The following is a 21,900-nucleotide window of genomic DNA, read 5'->3' on the forward strand; positions in this document are numbered from 1 at the left end:
CACCACGACGACAAGCGGCTACGAAACCTGGAGGAAGCCGAAGCACGGTACCCGTACACGTTGAGGAAGGCACGGCCCGATCTGGCCGTGAAAATTCAGCAAACGCTGGAGACAGAGATGCGCCCGCTAAAGAAAGTGTGGCGCCCTAAACAGACAAAAGCCGATGCAGAGGCATCGGCTGATACAAACATGGTGTTTATACTCCCGTCAGAGTTTTGTGCTCCAAAAGACGAGGAAGTATCGGTGGCTCAATTCGACTGCGGTCCACGGCCAGTGATCTTTGAGAAGCCACGAGAGAGGAGCTACAGGCACTTGAAAGCTCTATACCTAAAAGGTTATATCGATGGGCAGCCTGTCAGCAAGATGTTGGTTGACACGGGAGCGGCAGTCAACATAATGCCGTATTCCATGCTACGACGTTTGGGACACTCCAATGACGATCTGATCAAGACCAACGTCACGTTAAGCGATTTCAACGGCCAAGCATCAGAAGCAAAAGGTGTTCTGAATGTAGATCTGACCGTAGGCCGAAAAACCATACCTACCTCGTTCTTCATCGTCGACAGCAAAAGCAATTACGTTGTCCTGCTAGGAAGGGATTGGATTCACGCTAACTGTTGCATCCCATCCACAATGCACCAATGCATCATACAGTGGGATGGAGATGAAGTGGAGGTTGTTCAGGCAGATGACTCAATCACGATCTCACTAGCTGCCATGAATATTTGGGATGCAGACGACCAAGAGCCGCTCTCTGGAATCAGTTTGGACGGCTGTGAGCGCATCGAAGCTTCAAAAAACGGGGTGAGGCTGGTCTTATCCACCGGCCTGACGGAGTAGCAAGATCCAAATCAGTAGGTGTACGTGGCAAGGCCGATCCCTGCGATCGGCCCCAAAAAATAAAAAGCACGAGTCTCATCTTGAGCGTGTCACGTAGCCATAGTGAAGCACCAAGAAGTTGTAAACCCTCATCAAGCATTGCAATGAAAAAGGGGGCCGATTCTGGCAATCGGCCAAAATTATCCTCAACATACACTTTGCCTGTGTTCAGCATTGATCTAGCAGGCGATGGAAAGATGGGGTATGGGTTTACATCAGCTCATGAGCTGGAAGAGATTGACATTGGTCCTGGGGATAAGCCTTGTTAAAAGAGTACCCAGATTGTTTTGCATGGGATTATACGGAGATGCCTGGGTTAGACAGGGGCATCATTGAGCATCGGCTCCCCCTGAAGAAAGGATTTTGGCCGTTCCAGCAGCGAGCACGACAGATGAAGGCCGAAATCTTGGTGGAAGTCAAGAAGGAGATCCAGAAGATTTTGGACGCCGGGTTCATCAGGACATGCAGGTACGCTGAATGGATTTCCAATGTCGTACCTGTGGAGAAAAAGGATGGCCGATGGCGCGTCGCCATAGATTTTCGGAACCTCAACAGTGCCACTCCAAAGGATGAATATCCAATGCCAGTAGCGGAGACATTGATCAATGCAGCTGCTGGTCAAAAAAATTAAGTTTCATGGATGGCAATGCCGGCTACAACCAAATTTTTATGGCTCCAGAAGATATACACAAGACTACATTCAGAGTGCCAGGCTCGGTGGGCTTGTTTGAATATGTAGTCATGACTTTTGGACTGAAGAATGCTGGCGCAACATACCAAAGAGCCATGAATTACATCTTTCATGATTTAATCGGCAAATTGGTGGAAATTTACATCGATGACGTGGTGGTCAAGTCTGTTTCGATGGATGGACACTTGGAAGATTTGCGACACGTCCTGGACCGAACTAGGAAGTTCGGACTAAGAATGAATCCAAAGAAGTGTGCCTTTGGTGTGACGACCGGTCAGTTCCTGGGTTTCTTGGTTCATGAACGTGGAATTGAGATCGGCCTGAAAAGTCAAGAGGCAGTGCGAACGATGAAGCCACCCACCACGAAGAAGGAGCTCCAATGTCTCATCGGCAAAATTAATTTCGTCAGAAGGTTTATCTCCAACTTGTCAGGACGAATCGAGCCGTTCATGGGATTGGTTAAAATCAAGTCTGAGGAGGAGTTTCGCTGGGGGGGCAGAGCAACAACAGGCATTTGACGATATTAAGGAGCACCTAACGAAGCCACCTGTGTTAGTTCCACCACAGCAAGACAGGCCGTTCTACATTTACCTATCAGTGGCTGACACCTCCATCGCATCAGTGGTGGTGCAGGTTTATGATGGTCTGGAAAAAGTGGTTTTCTACCTCAGCAGAAGGATCTTGGATGCAGAAACAAGGTACCCTGAAATTGAGAAGTTGTGCCTCTGTCTATTTTTCACCTGCGCCAAGATCCAGCACATCTTGCTGTCAGCAGAGATCATCGTCATATGCAAATCGGATGTCATCAAGCACATGCTGTCGGCTCCTGTACTGAAAGGCCGACTCGGCAAATGGATGTTTGCGTTATCGGAATTTGATATCCGGTATCAACCTGCGAAAGCAGTCAAGGGACAAGCATTGGCCGATCTCATCGCTAAACGAATAAACACGGACGTAGCCGCACTATCTGTGCGTGCATGGGCCATGTTCTTCGATGGATCGGTCTGTGAGGATGGTTGCGGCATCGGCGTGCTACTCGTGTCGCCTCGGGGGGCAACATTTTCCTTCTCCATCAGGATAGCTACCCCTTGCACCAACAATGTTGCTGAGTATGAAGCGATGTGTAAGGGAATGGAGTTGCTATTGGACGCTGGGGCGGAAGCAGTTGAGATCTTTGGAGACTCCAAGTTGGTGATTTCTCAACTCACGGAAGAGTACAAGTGTGAGAGCGAGTCGCTCTTTCCATTATGGATGCAATGCCGTGAGCTGATGACACGGTTCAGATATATAAACTTCCATTGGATCCCAAGGTCGCAAAATACCGAGGCGAACGATCTCGCACAAACGGCGTCAGGATACAAGGACGTAGCCGATGGAGCCGATTTGCAGGTGCAGTTCATGGAACCAGATGATTGGAGAGCCGATATCTTCAATTATTTGAAAGATTCGGCTCGGGGGGCACCTAAACGGATAAGATATAGGGCCATGAAGTACATACTGATTGGCGATGACATGTTCTACAGGACATTGGAAGGATTACTTCTCAAATGTTTGGGACCAGCCGAGTCCAATCGGCTCTTGCATGAGGTGCATGAAGGTGCCTGTGGAACTCACCAATCGGCTCATAAGATGAAGTGGCTGATCAGGCGATCGGGATTTTATTGGCCCACCATGCTTGAAGATTGTTTCCAGTATTATAAAGGGTGTCAAGCATGTCAGAAGTTTGGGAGCATTCAGATGGTACCCGCATCAGCAATGAATCCTATCATCAAACCTTGGCCATTCCGAGGTTGGGGCATGGATATGATCGGCAAAATTCATCCTGCATCGAGCAAAGGCCATGAATGGGTTCTGGCCATTACAGATTACTTCACTAAATGGGTGGAGGCCGTCCCTATGAAGTCAGTAGCATCGAAAGATGTTATCAGTTTCGTGTTGGAACATGTTATTCATAGATTCGGGATTCCCCAGACTATCACGACCGATGGAGGTTCGATCTTCGTTTCTAAGGAGTTTAGAAAATTCTGCGAGGATATGGGAATCAAGCTGATCCGATCGTCTCCATACTATGCTCAAGCAAATGGACAGGCTGAAGCATCCAACAAAAGTCTGATCAAGCTGATTAAGAGGAAAATCGACGAGCATCCTAGACGTTGGCACGAGGTATTGTCAGAAGCACTGTGGGCTTATCGCATGTCGTGTCACGGAGCAATAAAAACCTCGCCATATCAGCTGGTCTATGGACAAGAAGCTGTGTTACCTTGGGAAATCAAGGCTGGGTCGAGACGGATTACATTTCAGAATGATTTAACTGCTGAAGAATATGCAGCCCTAATGAGCGACAGCATTGAGGATGCAACGGAACTCAGACTATGGTCACTTGAGAAAATCAAGGAGAATAAAGCTAAGGTGGCTCGCGCATATAATAAGAAGGTGAAGCCAAAGGAGTTCCAGGTTGGTGATCTGGTATGGGAAGCTGTATTGCCGTTGGGGACTAAGGACAAAGTGTATGGTAAATGGTCTCCAAATTAGCACGGTCCTTACAAAGTCATCCAGGTTTTAAAGGGGAATGCATACATGCTCGAGCAGTTGGATGGCGTGAAGTTCCCAGTAGCTGTCAATGGCCAGCATCTCAAGAAGTATTTCCCAAGTATGTGGGATGATGGACAGTAAAATATGGAGGCCGATGCACGAAATCGGCCAGTAAAAAAAACAGAGTGGATCTTCTCGTCCCAAATATGGGGATGATGAACAGTGGAATATGGGGGCCGATGTATGAAATCGGCCGGTAAAAAGAAGTATATGTACGACGCAACAGGATGCTAAGTACAGCCGATGCACAGACATCGACTTAAGAGCAGAATAGCCGATGCACAGCCATCGACTTTAGAAGTCATTGAGTTTGGCCTTATTGGCGTTTGATGGTGAAAGACCGATGCGCTGCTATCGGTTCAGTTTGGCCTTATTGGCGTTTGATGGTGAAAGACCGATACGCTGCTATCGGTTCAGTTTGGCCTTATTGGTGTTTGATGGTGAAAGACCGATACGCTGCTATCGGTTCTTGGTGCTTTGACTTGTTTTGGCAGTCGGAAGATTTGAAATCGGACAAATGAAGGATCACATTGGACGAACGATTTTCATTGATTCGAGGAGGAGATCTTACAAGAAAGAGCCGATGGCTCTCAAAAGGATCATCCGATGTCACTACTACTACTGGTCCTGCACTACTTCCTAAATCTACGGGCCGTTGCTGCCCTCGTAGTCGTCATCGCTGCCGCCAGCGCAGCTACTGGCGGGCTCCTCGTCGCTGCTCCCGTAGCCCTCTACGGGAGCCTCGTCCTCCTCATCATCGTCGCTGTCATCGTCGTCCCACCAGGTGCGGAGGCGCTTCGCCGGTGGGTAACCCTCGAGGGAGTCGTCGTCGTCGTCTTCCTCCTCCTCTTCCTCGGAGGAGGTGTAATCGTCCCAGGAGAACGAGTCGTCCTCGCTCTCCGATTCCAGTTCCCCATCAGTGAGGAACTGGAGGTCTTCATCTCCGCTGGTCAAGGACTTGTCGTCCTCGGACCAGACGGAGGAGGCGTGGTCCTCCTAGTCCCACTCCTCTGGGGCGTGCTCGTCGTGCGCCGCCATCTGAGCCGCCACCGGATCCCACTCTGGCGTGGGTTCGCGGGAGGAGGAGGAGGAGGAGGAGAAGGTCTGGGAGGAGAGATCCGACGAGGCGGAGGAGGTAGAGGAGGAAGACATTGCTTTGAGATTGGGGTTTGTTGGTGCCGATGGCCAGAACAGAGCAAGGGGATGAAAGTGGCGAACTGTTTGGAGCGGTTAAATAAGAGGGGATATAGTGGAGATTCAATGCCACAGCAGTTTCCGAGGATGTGGTGCCAGGTCAAGCGGAGAAGTTGAGAAGGCGAGGCGTCATGATGAAGGATACTGCAACGGTTCTGCTCTGCTGCGACATGACCCTTCGAAGGAAAAACAGAGTGGTTTTGAAATTATCATTACCAAAACCAGGGGGGCATGTGTTATCACCAGATTTTGGCCAAATCAGGAGATGGGCCGTAATTGAGATGGGCTTGAAGAAGATGCACGTGGTGAATATCTGAAGCGGCCTCGCACGAGAGTTTGGGCTAAATTTCCCGTGTATCTGTATATTATTAGATCGTATTTAGAATTAGAAACAGAGTCTAGCTCGTACACGGTTGGGTTTATGCCCACGTTAGACAGTCTACGGACTATAAAGATGTATCTAGGGTTTTTGAGAAAGGAGGACAATCACGTTCACAACAAACACAAACTAGGCGCATCGCCACCCCTTATTTCGAGGGTTTCTTCCGGGTAAGCATCATGCTGCCTAGATCGCATCTTGCGATCTAGGCAGTACACGTTTATTCGTTACCTTGTGTTACTCGTGCTGAAGCGTTGTTGATGGCGAGTAGCACTATTTATCGTAGATGTTTTGGGGCTTGCATTGATGCTTTTCTTATGCATATTTGCTTAGCAATGCCGTCCCTCGATATCTAGGTGTAAGGGCAGCATCTTGCTTGTTCGTTACTTAGTAGATCCAATCTGTTATGGTTGCTCCTTGTTTCAAGGATTAGTTTAATATCTGCATGGTTATGCCTTATGCTGGGGTTGGATGATCCGGTAGTGCGTGAGGTGTTGTTTTACCGTTCCTATAAGGGATGTTCCGGGAATTAACTTAACGTTGGTTTTTAGGCCTCTTTTAGGGATAGTTTCCATCATCTTTCGTATCTGCTAGGCCCAACTACGCGTAGGATGTTCCGATTATGCGGTGAAAACCCTAAACTGTCGTAGATTGGTTTAGCTTTGTTTTGATCAAGCAGGATCCCCATGTCATCGTAAATCCAACGTGAACCATGGGGCGATCGGCTCTTTGAGCCGATCCACAGGGCAACCTGAGAGCCGATCGGGCTCGTATTTAATGTTTACGTGTCTACCATGCAGGAGACTAGTCGAAGCAATCCAACACCTTCCTGATCAGGTATAGGTCAGGTGGCACGCCCTTGCAACCGCCAGGACGTGTGCTGGGACTTTGCGGGATGACGCGAGGCGCCAGGGCCCACTAAGCGGTCGTGGGAGTCTCCCGGCTCTTCGTGTTGCTTAACCACTGCTCGCCGGTGAGTTTTGGCAGGCAACAGATATTGAGCTCTACGCATTGTCTTCATGGCCAGCCAATGCCCAATAATGCTCAATCAGATCCGTCTGTAGGCGCCTGGACACGTTCTCGTCAGTGACTTCAATATTCATATGCAGATAGTGCTGCCAAGATGATGCCCCAGGGATTGGCGCAGCCAGCTCACCTTGGAAATCCCATTGGTGCTCATTGCAGCCATCAGTACGCTCGTTCTCAACGATCTTGTTGTGCATGATCACGCAACAGGTTATCACCTCATGCATGATTTTCAGCGACCATGTTGTCGGGTGAGGACAATTGCCCCACCGAGCTTGGAGCACACCAAATCCCCTCTCCACATCTTTCCTGCAACCCTCTTGCATCTTGGCAAACCTTTTCGTCGTTTCCGTGTTTGGATTACGGACAGTCTTCACCAGTGTGGCCCAGTTAGGGTAGACGCAATCAGCAAAATAATATGGTTTGTCATATTCATTTCCTTTGATCTCGCCGATCACCCGGGGAGTTTTGCCTTGCATAAGCCTGTTGAAAACCGATGATCGGTGCAACACATTGATATCATTGTTGGAACCGGCCATACCAAAGAATGAATGATCCATAAATCTTGAGATATCAGTGCTTCAAAAATGATTCAAAAATGACAGTGCATCCCTCTCCATGGCTATTGTACTGACCCTGCCATCCAAATGGACAGTTCTTCCACTCTCAGTGCATGCAATCTATGATGCCAATCATTTCTGGGAACCCTCTAGACTCGTTGACAGACAACATCCACCTTGTATCCCCAACTGTTTGCTCCCTACAGTAATATTCTCCGAACACGGAAATCATATCTCGGCAAAACCGGTACATGGACTCAAGGCAGGTGCTCTAACCCATTCGAAGATACTCATCGAATATATCAACAGCCATTCCATAGGATAGCATGTGAATACCCACGGAACATTTTTTGCATTGGAAGTACGGGTCGTAGTCTCTGACGCCTTGTAGAATGACCATGAACAGGTCCCTTGACATCCTATACCGGTGTCGGTACATTTTTTCCGGGAACACCAGATCGGTGTGGTCGAAGCAGTCCTTGTGGAGCCGGAGGTGCCCTTCCACTCTGTTGCGCGGCAGGTTTTTTGAGCAGTCCTTCACAGAGCCCCGGTGCACCAGCATCTGGCTGGCATTGTGCTCGTGGAGGATGGAGGCCGCAGCAGTTGCCATGGTCTGCGTTGTGTGATCTGACTCTTCGTCGGAAGAGGAGTCAATGACCTCAACGCGGAACTTGTCCATCATCTTCCACATGTCCATCTGCGTGGGTAGCAACTGCGGATCAATGATCGCCAACAATAGCGTCCAAAAGATGAGTAAGAAACCAATCAGCGTAATTGGCCGAACAGGTCATGGGCGACGAGGCCAAGCGGCGCAACCGGCAGATGTTTGACCGCCAAACACGCGACATGTGCGTCCCAGAACCTACCCGACTCGGATCCTATTCTCTGGCGCGGCGAGGCCCGAGCAGACGGCGTGTACTGCGGCGGTGCGGCGAGGGTGGGGTTGGAATGGCGACGTCGTACTAGAGCAGCAAATAAGGGGAAGAGGAAGCAAATCCGCGCGATCACTATGCATCAGTTCGTTGGAACAAGGTACATGCACATTTTTAGACGACCGTGCGAACAAGTATTTAGGTTGCCGATGTCCTCGTCAAAAACAGTCGCGCGTCGTGGACTGGTCCACCGCGCGTCCGCGCGCGCGACAGCTCCAACGGCCGACTCATGCCGTGCCCGTTACCGCTGCCACACAACGCGAGAAGATGCCTCCGGCGCTTTTATAAACAGTATGAAAAGGCTAGGCCCGAAAGGGGTATACAAAGAGCTCTGAAAATTCAAGATTCTGACGGCACTATCCGAGGGTGATTCGAGGCGTTCGACGGGTCTAATTCAAGATACATGGCTCAGCGCCATCAGGTCTATGAATCTTGTGGCGACACGTCGATCATTCAAATGGTGTACATCATGCAAATGTGTTCTTAGAGCATCTCCAGTCGTGTTCCCCAAAGCATCCTCCAAACCGCACCGGATTGGGGACGTGTTTCATTCGTGCCGCGTTTGGGGGACGTCGCTCCCCAGTCGCGTCCCCCAAACGCCGCCCCCAACATTAAAAATACTTGTTTTGGCATTTTTATTTCAATTTATACAAACTAATACATATCTGGGAACGTTGTTTACACGAAGACATAGTTTGGAACATGGTTTTCCACAAACTAATACATAGTTTGAACCATGATGGACACAAATATAAAATATTGCAAAAAAACTAAACCTAACTAGACCGTGCATCGAAGGTTTCGTGTGTTCGCTGCCAAGAAAGAACACTCGAGGGCACCCAGTCACCCAAACTGGAAAATCCAGCGGGAGATGGTGCCCTTGTTGGTTCTACCGAGGAAGAAGAACAGATAGAGACCTCTGTGCACGTATTCGCTGTGAAGAAACAACACTCTTTATCAGTCGTCCTCCTCGTCGGTGCTGTCGTCGTGGTAGTCCCGGCGGCAGCGCGTCTCGTCGAAGACCTTGACGCTCATGTCTCTGTCGCCAAAGTAGAGGATGAAGCCGGCGTCGAGGCTGTGGTGGCACGCGAACTTCTCCCAGCCGATGTGGAGGTACATCTTGTCGCGCGCGTCGTAGATCACGTCAACGATCCACCGGTAGAAGCCGCACGCAGCCTCCCGCAGATGCAGCGTGCCCGGGCGGTGGTCGCCGACGACGTAGGCGGTGAAGGAGTCGGGCAGCCTCTGGATGCCGCGTAGGTCGCCCTTGAGGACGAGGAGGAACTCGAACAGCACGGCCCCCTCCACGTCCATCTCCGACGATGAAGCTGACGGCGTGGCAGGCGACGGCGAGCGTGTAGCTCTGCCGCGGCCACGACCACGACCACAACCACGACCGCGAGCTCGGCCTCCGTCTCTCCCAGCCATGGCGTCGACTCTTGTTGAGATGGTGGCGGCTAGGGTTGGGGAGAGAGGCGCTAGGGTTTGGGTGTGAGAGGGACGATGAGAGGCGGCCCTTTTTATAGGCCGGAAGGAGGCGGGGGAGCGCTGACGCTCATTAACGCCGGCACACAGAGCTAGACGCGACGAGACGCGTCGCTGCGCCTCTGTGGGACTGCACCATCGCTGCGCGCCAATAACTTCCGTCGCGAGGTAGGCGGCGGTTATGTTAAAATTTATTGTGCCGCTGACGGGTCGGCCCCGCCACTCCCCGTCTCGCTTTTCAGTGTGTCCGGCGTCCCCGGTGCTTCCCTTGTGGGGCGGGGACGGGCTCGGGGCGCCGGACACCGTATCGGGACGCGCCGGACAAAATTTGGCTTTAGAGAACGCGACTGGAACCGTTTTTTGGTCCGGCGCGCCCTAAATTGCTTTGGGGACGCGACTAGAGATGCTCTTATGATTGGCCAGGTTGGGGTGCATACGGCCAGTGGTATGTATGTCAGTGAACACATCGATCATGACACGCACATACAGAAACGACGGAAATGTTGCATCGCGCGCGTGCATATCAGGTGGGTTTGTCCATACTAATATGCCAGTCACGACATATATATGCTCTTCTACGGCTAGCCAATAATTCGATCGTCCTAAGAAATCATCCGGACTCCAGCGATCATTGATCAATTCAATAGAATGGCCCGTTGACAGTTTTTTTTATAAAGAGATAGTCCTTCAGTCCTGCCCTGTAACGGGCTTTAGTCTCGGTTGGCCGTTTAGCCAACGACTATTCAGGTGGGACTAAAGACTAACTTTTTAGTCCCAGCGTGGTTAGCAGCCGGGACAAATGGTCCACCATGTGGCTGCGATATAGCGTTTGGATTGGACGATATTTAGTTCCGGCTCGTAAGTTCATCCGGGACCAATTATTATTTTCCAAAATTGTTTTTCAAAATTTTCATTTTTTTTCTTGTTAATCTTTTTAATTTCTTTTTTCTAAGTGTTTGACTCGTCACTCTCTCACTTAGACCATTTTTCACACTAATTATAATTAATCTTTAGTTAAATTCTAGACTTGGTCACTTACCGGTCGGTCACCCATCCTCACACTACTCCACCCTCAGCATGCTTAACTCCTTGTTTCTTTCTTGCTGTGCTCTCGCGAATGTGATTGTACCTTGTTGTAAATACTACCACAACAATCCTATTAACTCTTATACCATTGTGTCACATTTCTGTATTTTTTGAAACCAAATTTTTTTATGTAAGTAAACAATAAAGAATAAGATGATAATATTGAATTCCAATGGAAATAAAATCAGTAATAAAACTACTTTATTATTATTATCAAATAATATATGCATTATTCATATAATATGGCCAAATAATTAATACCTTTAAATTTGTAAACCGTAATTGGACAAATAATATATCCATTATTATTTAAAAAATGTGAGGAATATGAATATGAAAAAGTATTGTTTTTACTCATTTATTATTATTATCAGATAATATATGCATTATTTATATAATATGACCAAATAATTAATAGTTAGATATTGAGACGATTCATAGTTACTACTGATATAGAAGACACACACCACACACCACACCACCATCTACTCGTCATCTTTAAATATTGAGACGATCAACATGGCTATTGTAACTAGCCTCCAATGCCTCCTTGCCATCTCGACGCCCATCCGAGCGTCTCGAGTAGCATAGTGCACTTGTCATAGCTCAATGGAAAATTGCCTCATCAAAAAATAAGTTCATCTTCTTCCTCGTCGTATTTCTTCGTGTTCTTCTTATCCCTCTTCCTCTTCTTCTTCTTCTCAAGATTTGTGCCAACAGTAGCATTTACCAGATCATACAGACTCGGAATGGGCTTGTTGGTGGGGTTCAGGAATATCTTTTGGAGGTCGCACGCATAAGTAATATCAATACCGTAGGGACTCAGCATTTCCACATCTTTTCCAATAGCCGCGCCGCAGTCGGATGCTCTTGTCCTGCAAGAAATCCTTCAGCAGTTGTGGTACTTCATCCACCCAACAAATCTGGAAGACCACATTCTCAGTTGAAGGACGGCGACGCGCTGATTGCCCTCCCGAGGGTTGGTGAACTCACAGTCCAAGCCGACGCACTTGATTGGTGCGAGGTCAAGAAAGTCCTTCTTGACGGCGCGGATCCACTTCTCCCCCCTTGATGCACAGAGAGTGATCGTGATCTTTAAAGACATCCTTTTGGCCATAAGGTGATATCGAGGAGCCGGGACCTGCGCGAGGTGCTCCATTGGGGCCGGAACATTGACGGGGAGAGAGCTTTTTGGGAGAGGATGATGGAGATGTGAAGAGACGTGTGACAATGTTGAAAGAGATGTGAACCATATAAAGGTGAGTAAGATGAAGATGAACATGCCAACCACCGGGTGATCAATTCCCGTGGCTGGCCGCCGGTGCCGGCAACCAAAATTCCCGTGTGGTGGCGGCGCGTGACGATCGATTTCTGTGCCAGGAATGGCGACGATGATCGGCATCCACGAGGGGAACAAACCGTTTGACTTCATGTCCCGGCTCATGTCACAACCGGGACTAAAGGGGGTGCCAGCAGGCGCAGCGGGCCGCAAAACCCTTTAGTCCCGGTTTGCGATACAAACCGGGACAAATGGTGCCTAACCAACCGGGACCAATGGGTGTCCTACGCTTGGACGGATGCGGGGCGCCGTGGCCAGGCCTTTAGTCCGGCCCAGGACACGGCCGGAACTAAAGGGGCCTGACGAAAGGCATGTTTTCTACTAGTGTTACATCCAGCCTCTGCAACAACACAAAACCCTAGTGGCAGTATGATGTCTACTTCCCCCTCCTTTTCCTGTAGACAGTGTTGGGCCTCCAAGAGCAGAGGTCTGTAGAACAGCAGCAAGTTTTCCCTTAAGTGGATCACCCAAGGTTTATCGAACTCAGGGAGGAAGAGGTCAAAGATATCCCTCTCATGCAACCCTGCAACCACAAAGCAAGAAGTCTCTTGTGTCCCCAACACACCTAATAGGTGCACTAGTTCGGCGAAGAGATAGTGAAATACAGGTGGTATGAATATATATGAGCAGTAGCAACGGTGCCAGAAAATAGCTTGCTGGCGTGTAGTTGATGGTGGTAGTATTGCAGCAGTAGTAACGTAGTAAAACAGTAAACAAGCAGCGATAGCAGTATTTAGGAACAAGGCCTAGGGATTAGACTTTCACTAGTGGACACTCTCAACATTGATCACATAACAGAATAGATAAATGCATACTCTACACTCTTGTTGGATGATGAACACATTGCGTAGGATTACACGAACCCTCAATGCCGGAGTTAACAAGCTCCACAATTCAATGTTCATATTTAAATAACCTTAGAGTGCATGAAAGATCAATTCGACTAAACCAAGTACTAACATAGCATGCACACTGTCACCTTCATGCATATGTAGGAGGAATAGATCACATCAATACTGTCATAGCAATAGTTAACTTCGCAATCTACAAGAGATCATGATCATAGCATAAACCAAGTACTAACACGGATGCACACACTGTCACCATTACACCGTGTAGGAGGAATAAAACTACTTTAATAACATTGCTAGAGTAGCACATAGATAAATTGTGATACAAAATACATTGCAATCATAAAGAGATATAAATAAGCACCTCACTATGCCATTCATCAGTGAATAAGTATTCTTTGAAATATAGCCTAAGAGACCCACACGGTGCACACACTGTCACCTTTACACACGTGGGACAAGGAGTCTCCGGAGATCACATAAGTAAAATTCACTTGACTAGCATAACGACATCTAGATTACAAGCATCATCATATGAATCTCAATCATGTAAGGCAGCTCATGAGATTATTGTATTGAAGTACATAGGAGAGAGATGAACCACATAGCTACCGGTACAGCCCCGAGCCTCGATGGAGAACTACTCCCTCCTCATGGGAGCAGCAGCGGTGATGAAGATGGCGGTGGAGATGGCAGCGGTGTCGATGGAGAAGCCTTCCGGGGGCACTTCCCCGTTCCGGCGGCGTGCCGGAACAGAGACTCCTGTCCCCCAGATCTTGGCTTCGCGATGGCGGCGGCTCTGGAAGGTTTCTGTGGGTTTCGTCGAACGTATCAGGGTTTTCGCGACGGAGGCTTTAAATAGGCGAAGAGGCGGCGCCAGAGGGTCGAAGGGGTGCCCACACCATAGGGTGGTGCGGCCCCCCTGGCCGCGCCGGCCTAGGGTTTGGTGGGCCTGTGCCCCCTCTCTGGCGGTTCTCGTGTGTTCTGGATGCTTCCGGGCAAAATAGGAACCTGGGCGTTGATTTCGTCCGATTCCGAGAATATTTCGTTACTAGGATTTCTGAAACCAAAAACAGCAGAAAACAGGAACTGGCACTTCGGCATCTTGTTAATAGGTTAGTTCCAGAAAATGCACGAATATGACATAAAGTGTGCATAAAACATGTAGATAACATCAATAATGTGGCATGGAACATAAGAAATTATCGATACGTCGGAGACGTATCAGCATCCCCAAGCTTAGTTCTGCTCGTCCCGAGCAGGTAAAACGATAACAAAGATAATTTCTGGAGTGACATGCCATCATAACCTTGATCATACTATTTGTAAAGCATATGTAGTGAATGCAGCAATCAAAACAATGTATATGACATGAGTAAACAAGTGAATCATATAGCAAAGATTTTTCATGAATAGCACTTCAAGACAAGCATCAATAAGTCTTGCATAAGAGTTAACTCATAAAGCAATAATTCAAAGTAAAGGTATTGAAGCAACACAAAGAAAGATGAAGTTTCAGCGGTTGCTTTCAACTTGTAACATGTATATCTCATGGATAGTTGTCAATGCAAAGTAATATAACAAGTGCAATATGCAAGTATGTAGGAATCAATGCACATTTCACACAAGTGTTTGCTTCTTGAGGTGGAGAGAAATAGGTGAACTGACTCAACAATAAAAGTAAAAGAATGGCCCTTCGCAGAGGGAAGCAGGGATAAATCATGTGCTAGAGCTTTTCAAGTTTTAAAATCATATAGAGAGCATAAAAGTAAAGTTTTGAGAGGTGTTTGTTGTTGTCAACGAATGGTAATGGGTACTCTAACTACCTCGCCAACCAGACTTTCAAGAGCGGCTCCCATGAAGGACGTTATCTCTACCAGCAAGGTAGATCATCCCTCTTCTCTTTTGTTTACACATGTATTTTAGTTTTTATTTATTTATGGGTGACACTCCTCCCAACCTTTGCTTACACAAGCCATGGCTAACCGAATCCTCGGGTGCCTACCATCAATCTCATACCATGGAGGAGTGTCTATTTGCAAAATTAAGTTGCTTGCTGATGAATCAGAGCAAAACATGTGAAGAGAATTATTAATGCAAGTTGTAATTAATTGGGGCTGGGAACCCCATTGCCAGCTCTTTTTGCAAAATTATTGGATAAGCGGATGAAGCCACTAGTCCATTGTGAAAGTCTGTCAAGAGTAAATGACAAGGTTGAAAGATAAACACCACATACTTCCTCATGAGCTATAAAACATTGACACAAATTGAGAAGCATTTTGAAGGTTTAAAGGTAGCACATGAAGTATTTACTTGGAATGGCAGAAAATACCATGTAGTAGGTAGGTATGGTGGACACAAATGGCATAGTGGTTGGCTCAAGGATTTTGGATGCATGAGAAGTATTCCCTCTCGATACAAGGTTTAGGCTAGCAAGGTTATTTGAAACAAACACAAGGATGAACCGGTACAGCAAAGCTCACATAAAAGACATATTGTAAATATTATAAGATTTTACACCGTCTTCCTTGTTGTTCAAACTCAATACTAGAAATTATCTAGACCTGAGAGAGACCAATTATGCAAACCAAATTTTAGCAAGCTCTATGTGTTTCTTCATTAATGGGTGCAAAGCATATGATGCAAGAGCTTAAACATGAGCACAACAATTGCCAAGTATCACATTATCCAAGACATTTTAGAATTAATACATGTAGCATTTTCCAATTCCAACCATATAACAATTTAACGAAGAAGAAACTTCGCCATGAATATTATGAGTAGAGCCTAAGGACATACTTGTCCATATGCTACAGCGGAGCGTGTCTCTCTCCCATAAAGTGAATGCTAGGATCCATTTTATTCAAACAAAACAAAAAACAAAAACAAAACGACGCTCCAAGAAAAGCACATAAGATGTGATGGAATAAAAATATAGTTTCAGGGGAGGAACCTGATAATTTGTCGATGAAGAAGGGGATGCCTTGGGCATCCCCAAGCTTAGACGCTTGAGTCTTCTTGATATATGCAGGGGTGAACCACCGGGGCATCCCCAAGCTTAGAGCTTTCACTCTCCTTGATCATGTTGCATCATACTCCTCTCTTGATCCTTGAAAACTTCCTTCACACCAAACTCGAAACAAACTCATTAAAGGGTTAGTGCATAATCAAAAACTCACATGTTCAGAGGTGACACAATCATTCTTAACACTTCTGGACATTGCTCAAAGCTACTGGAAGGTAATGGAACAAAGAAATCCACCCAACACAGCGAAAGAAGCAATGCGAAATAAAAGGCAGAATCTGTCAAAACAGAACAGTCCGTAAAGACGAATTTTAAAATGGCACCAGACTTGCTCAGATGAAAATGCTCAAATTGAATGAAAGTTGCGTACATATCTGAGGATTACTCACGTAAATTGGCATAATTTTCTGAGTTACCTACAGAGAATTAGGCCCAGATTCGTGACAGCAAGAAAACAGTTTCTGCGCAGTAATCCAAATCTAGTATTGACTTTACTATCAAAGACTTTACTTGGCACAACAAAACACAAAACTAAGATAAGGAGAGGTTGCTACAGTAGTAAACAACTTCCAAGACACAAATATAAAACAAAGTACTGTAGCAAAATAACACATGGGTTATCTCCCAAGAAGTTCTTTCTTTATAGCCATCAAGATGGGCTCAGCAGTTTTAATGATGCACTCGCAAGAAATAGTATTTGAAGCAAAAGAGAGCATCAAGAGGCAAATTCAAAACACATTTAAGTCTAACATGCTTCCTATGCATAGGAATCTTGTAAATAAACAAGTTCATGAAGAGCAAAGTAACAAGCATAGGAAAACTAGACAAGCTCAACTTCAAAATTTTAAGCATATAGAGAGGTGTTTTAGTAACATGAAAATTTCTACAACCATATTTTCCTCTCTCATAATAACTTTCAGTAGCATCATGAGCAAACTCAACAATATAACTATCACATAAAGCATTCTTATCATGAGTCTCATGCATAAAATTATTACTCTCCACATAAGCATAATCAATTTTATTAGATGTAGTGGGAGCAAATTCAACAAAGTAGCTATCATTATTATTCTCATCAAGTGTTGGAGGCATAGTATAATCACAACAAAATTTACTCTCCATAGTAGGTGGCACCAAAAGACCACTATCATTATAATCATCATATATGGGAGGCAAAGTATCATCAAAGAAAATTTTCTCCTCAATGCTTGGGGGACTAAAAAGATCATGAAAACCAGCTTCCCCAAGCTTAGAACTTTCTATATCATTATCAACAATGGTGTTCAAAGCGTTCATACTAATATTACTACCAGCATGCAAATAAGATTCCATAGGTTTTTAAATTTTCGCATCAAACAATCCATGTTTTAAATCAGGAAATAGAATAAGAAGCTCATTCTTGTCCATTATGCCAAACTAGTGTAAACAAGAAACAAAAAGATGCAGTTGCAGGATCTAAAGGAAATAGCTTCGAGTACTTACAACGGCGAAAATAGCTTAGTTGCCGAGATCCGGAGTGTGAGTACCTTTTACCTTTCCTCCCCGGTAACGGCGCCAGAAAATAGCTTGCTGTCTACTTCCCCCTCCTTTTCCTGTAGACAGTGTTGGGCCTCCAAGAGCAGAGGTTTGTAGAACAGCAGCAAGTTTTCCCTTAAGTGGATCACCCAAGGTTTATCGAACTCAGGGAGGAAGAGGTCAAAGATATCCCTCTCATGCAACCCTGCAACCACAAAGCAAGAAGTCTCTTGTGTCCCCAACACACCTAATAGGTGCACTAGTTCGGCGAAGAGATAGTGAAATACAGGTGGTATGAATATATATGAGCAGTAGCAACGGTGCCAGAAAATAGCTTGCTGGCGTGTAGTTGATGGTGGTAGTATTGCAGCAGTAGTAACGCAGTAAAACAGTAAACAAGCAGCGATAGCAGTATTTAGGAACAAGGCCTAGGGATTAGACTTTCACTAGTGGACACTCTCAACATTGATCACATAACAGAATAGATAAATGCATACTCTACACTCTTGTTGGATGATGAACACATTGCGTAGGATTACACGAACCCTCAATGCCGGAGTTAACAAGCTCCACAATTCAATGTTCATATTTAAATAACCTTAGAGTGCATGAAAGATCAATTCGACTAAACCAAGTACTAACATAGCATGCACACTGTCACCTTCATGCATATGTAGGAGGAATAGATCACATCAATACTGTCATAGCAATAGTTAACTTCGCAATCTACAAGAGATCATGATCATAGCATAAACCAAGTACTAACACGGATGCACACACTGTCACCATTACACCGTGTAGGAGGAATAAAACTACTTTAATAACATTGCTAGAGTAGCACATAGATAAATTGTGATACAAAATACATTGCAATCATAAAGAGATATAAATAAGCACCTCACTATGCCATTCATCAGTGAATAAGTATTCTGTGAAATATAGCCTAAGAGACCCACACGGTGCACACACTGTCACCTTTACACACGTGGGACAAGGAGTCTCCGGAGATCACATAAGTAAAATTCACTTGACTAGCATAACGACATCTAGATTACAAGCATCATCATATGAATCTCAATCATGTAAGGCAGCTCATGAGATTATTGTATTGAAGTACATAGGAGAGAGATGAACCACATAGCTACCGGTACAGCCCCGAGCCTCGATGGAGAACTACTCCCTCCTCATGGGAGCAGCAGCGGTGATGAAGATGGCGGTGGAGATGGCAGCGGTGTCGATGGAGAAGCCTTCCGGGGGCACTTCCCCGTTCCGGCGGCGTGCCGGAACAGAGACTCTGTCCCCGGATCTTGGCTTCGCGATGGCGGCGGCTCTGGAAGGTTTCTGTGGGTTTCGTCGAACGTATCAGGGTTTTCGCGACGGAGGCTTTAAATAGGCGAAGAGGCGGCGCCAGAGGGTCGAAGGGGTGCCCACACCATAGGGTGGTGCGGCCCCCCCTGGCCGCGCCGGCCTAGGGTTTGGTGGGCCTGTGCCCCCTCTCTGGCGGTTCTCGTGTGTTCTGGATGCTTCCGGGCAAAATAGGAACCTGGGCGTTGATTTCGTCCGATTCCCAGAATATTTCGTTACTAGGATTTCTGAAACCAAAAACAGCAGAAAACAGGAACTGGCACTTCGGCATCTTGTTAATAGGTTAGTTCCAGAAAATGCACGAATATGACATAAAGTGTGCATAAAACATGTAGATAACATCAATAATGTGGCATGGAACATAAGAAATTATCGATACGTCGGAGACGTATCACAGTACAGATGCATACAGCGAAAAAAGAGAAAATAAAACTAAGAAATAAAAGTCTCGCTACAACATTCCAAACCTAGCATCAGCAATACAACCACCACCATGACAACACCTAAAATACAGACTCTCCAAAAGTGACGCCTCCAAGAAGGGAATGGTGCACCGGCGTCGTCATCGCCTGACCAAAGGTCTTAGGTTCTCACCCTGAGGATAGTCCCCGCTCTTAAAACAATGCCTCCAACAAGATCATTACCAAACACAACCAGTTAAGGCCAGATCTTGGGTTTTCACCCTGAAATGTAGGACTCTGAACTTCACATGTGTTGTCGCTCCCCTTGCATACCATTGCTGCGGAGTCCGGAATGCCAAGCAAGTCCCTCTACATCGCGGAGACTTGAACCTCCTTTAGCAAGTCTACCAATCCGGCCTTCATGATATTCCTTCTTCTGACTTCACCATGGACCAAAAAGTCACTTGATGTCAACACAGAATAGAGCTTCGCGCCGCTCCCTTCGGAACCAAACGGTCGGAATAAAAACATGGGTGCGCGCGACCGAATACCACCCGATCCAGCAAACGCCATGCAAAAGATGCACTGTTCCATTCGCCGATGGAGCTTTCCGGATCTCATCTCTCCAACCAGATCAAGGCAAACTGACCACCGGAAGGTCTTCATCTTCGCTTGCGAGAAACGTGAGGACCGTCACCAAAACAAAGCAAGACCAGCAGCCCCCACGTTGCCAGTCAGTCCTGCCAGATTACCAGGGAAGAAGACGGCAGCGTGGATCATGCGTACCCCCACCGCCGGGGGCGAAGGCCGCCACCGCTCCACCCACTCCTCCATGGCTACCGGCGAAGTGCATCAGGCCTCGGCCAAGAAGTCGTGCCGCCCGACGTCCTCCACTGGCGCAACATCACCTCCCATGATACGCCGCAGCGGAATCCCTCTCCTCCCCATCGTCGTTCGACGGAAGGGGTGCCACCACCACCTTCGGTGCCGGCAGCAGCGGCGGCCTGAGGGGCGGCGGCTTGAGGAGCGGCTACTAGGGTTTGGGGAGGGATCCTCCGCCACCGCCCGGGAGGGGGCGGGAGAGGAGGTAGGGCCCGTTGACAGTTACACACATCGATCCTTCTTATTCCCCTGTCCTTTGATATGGATGACATCGTAGAAAGTTTGTCGGTAATAGTGCAGATTCTTCAGGCCAGGCGCAAACCTACGATCTCATCTCTGATGCTGTCACCTCGTAGAATTTGCAAAAAGCATAACGTAGATGTTGCACTTGACATTGAGCGCCTAAAAGGAGCGACGGAAGCTGGTGCCGCACAATAGTAGAGGGATATTGATAGCATCCACAAATAATAGTCTCTGCTTCATGTTGGAAGTGTATATGGCTGAACAACTCGCTCTTCCAGCATGGGATGTCATTAACCTGATTGTCAATTCTGCCAATATGGGTATCACCCAACCAATGCTCGAGGAAACCCTTCTAGTTGTCCAGTAGCATGCAACAATGTATAAGAGAATAACATAAAAATTTGCATCATGATCGTTACAAGGAAAGAGAGAGGCGGTCGTGAGGGGATACTGAAACACGTCTAGTTACATTCTTCTCACTAGCGTCGACGGTGGCCTGCTCTGACTCCGTTGGTCTTGGGGCTTTGGAGGCGTGGTGGACTACGGCCTCTCGCTGGGAGGGGGCTCCCGTTTCTTGTTTAGGTTTTTTAGTGGCTTCTTCAAAATGGTAAGCGGCGACTAAACATTGAAGTCAGAGTAATGTCCTCTCTCAACTAAAAAAAAGAATAATGTCCTCTCCATTGTATCCTTGCTATGGTGGTCTGTGTCTCGCAGATCTTCGTTGATCCAGTCATTTTTTATGTATGTGGGTGTGGTTTGAGGTTTAGCTCTTTCAATCTTTGAGTCTTATCTTTGGTGATGGTTGTCTTTAAAACATATCATGGACGAATTTTTGTTTGTCTACTACAACAAATGCCGGTAGGATAAATTTGCTCGGCTCCAATAATAGAGGGATGAGGACGGCGGTGCGCCTTCAGCTTGCATGCTAGATTGTCTATGAACCTATTTGTAATCCTTTTAGATTCTTTGCACTTCCATGGATGGAGAGCCCTAGCGACGGGTTGCGAAATATGTTCACAAGGTCTGGAACTCATGGTGTGGTCTATGATTTTCAACAAACTAATTGATGTCAAGCCTAATATGGGTTTTCCAAGTCTGACTCGTTGACCATGTTCATGTCCGGCTTGTATCCAACCAAGTTGGCTTATGTTACTTGGATCACATCCACCTATCTCCTTTCTCTTAAATGTATGACCCCGTGGTTCACAATCACCCAGACACAATTAGAGTCGGCGGGTAATTAATAAGTCCGCACCGGCTCATAGCAGAACATATGGACTCCCGATTTCCGTAAAGTCATAATGACATCTAATGTGACATATGCCTGATTCCCATTGTCTCACGATATATACTGTTAAGCTATAAGCGAGTTAGTTTCATCAGTTTAATAACTTAACTCTCTTCTCATTCTGAGTTCTAAATTCATTCTACTAACTCTTAGTTGAAATGAATGGG

The sequence above is a fragment of the Lolium perenne genome, chromosome 2, assembly GCF_019359855.2.
Source record: "Lolium perenne isolate Kyuss_39 chromosome 2, Kyuss_2.0, whole genome shotgun sequence".
Lineage (NCBI taxonomy): Eukaryota > Viridiplantae > Streptophyta > Magnoliopsida > Poales > Poaceae > Lolium > Lolium perenne.